Source organism: Bison bison, unplaced genomic scaffold (genome assembly GCF_000754665.1).
Source record: "Bison bison bison isolate TAMUID 2011002044 unplaced genomic scaffold, Bison_UMD1.0 scf7180017862275, whole genome shotgun sequence".
Classification (NCBI taxonomy): Eukaryota; Metazoa; Chordata; class Mammalia; order Artiodactyla; family Bovidae; genus Bison; species Bison bison.
Window position 1 is genome coordinate 984073 of NW_011492847.1, and position 1382 is coordinate 985454.

General features: G+C 52.4%; 1 pseudogene; it reads right to left on the reverse strand.

Moving 5' to 3' along the window:
* Positions 1 to 601: 601 nt before the first annotated feature.
* Positions 602 to 1141, reverse strand: LOC104983358 (annotated as a pseudogene).
* Positions 1142 to 1382: the final 241 nt, after the last annotated feature.

Here is a 1382-nt window from a genome sequence, read left to right on the forward strand (position 1 = left end):
GGGTGGGACAGGTGGGAAGGGGGTGGGGGTAGGGGGCAGGATGAGGAGGGGGAGAAGTGGGGCACTAGCATCTTCCTGCTCTCAGTTTTCTTCATACCAAAGAAGGAATCCCCTCCTCGTCTCCCGTTTCTCTCCTTGATCCTGTGTTGGGTGCCCCTCCACCAACTACTCGTGTGTGCCTTAGGCAGGTTATGTAACTTTCTGTTAAAGGGAAATCATAATAGTCTTAGGCATTCTGAGGATTCCTGGAGACAGTCCATCAGAAGCTCTTAGAATTGTGGAGAAAACAGTAGTTTCTTGGCAAATGCTGATAGACATCAGGGCTCCTCCTCCTGCTTCTGAGTCCTTCTGATCTCCCTGAGGCTCTTTGACCCCTGACTTGAGGCTGAGGGTGGGCCCTGGGTATAAGCAGTTAACTGGGGAAGTGGAGAAGAAGTATTTGTCCACAGAGTCCTCCTCACTTCTGGAAGCTGGTGAGAAGGTCAGTGACAACAGCTGACCCAGATACCATAGTAAGCATTGAGGATTCAGTGATAAGGGGCCCTCGCTTCTTTTTTTTTAGGTTTTCCCACTAAGTTTTATTTGGGCAGACCTGTGGACAGAGGGCCTGCACCTAAAAGAAGGTGTTGGGCCTCTTGGTGGTGAAGCGTGGCTTGTGCTGGCCACGGAGGACCCGGTGGGGCAGCAGGAACTCGATCTTGGGGTCATGGAACTGCTTGACCGCTGGTCGGTGGCACTTGCTGGCTGCAGTCTCCTCCACATTCAGGATCTGAATGGACTGGGCCCGGGCTCTGTGCCGGGCACCCATGTCTCAGTAGCACTGGGTGATGGCGCCAGAGGTGGTCAGGTCCTGGTACCCCCGGTACATGTGGGTGCCGCTGTGGGAGTCCTGGCGTAGCCAGATGCCGAAGTTCTTCACTCGCAGGGGAGATTTCTCGAACACCTGTCCACAGTAGACGATTTCCCCCGAGGATTTCTTCATCTTCTTCAACTGAGACACAAAGTACCAGAAGTGGGACTTGGCAACAACATGATTAGGTGCAAAAATTCTCATGCAATAGAGGGGCGGTGTGCAGCATTTGGGGGTTGGCAGGCAGAGCCCCACCACCGTATACTCTTGAAGCATCCCTGAGGCCTTCATGGCGCTCTATCCACGATCGCCACCGCTCTCGAAAAGGCCAGTGTGTGCTGTTGATTGTGCCACACAGAGGGAGTGCTGAGGCACACAGATCTGTAGAGGGTGATGATATGTAAGAAAGAAACTACCTTGATGCAGAGAGAAGTATGTATAATGAACAGTAGTAGAAAGTGAAGTACTGCCTATAGATCAGGAGTAGCTCCAAAACTCAAGACTTGAGAAGACTCACTTGGGCTTGACCTGA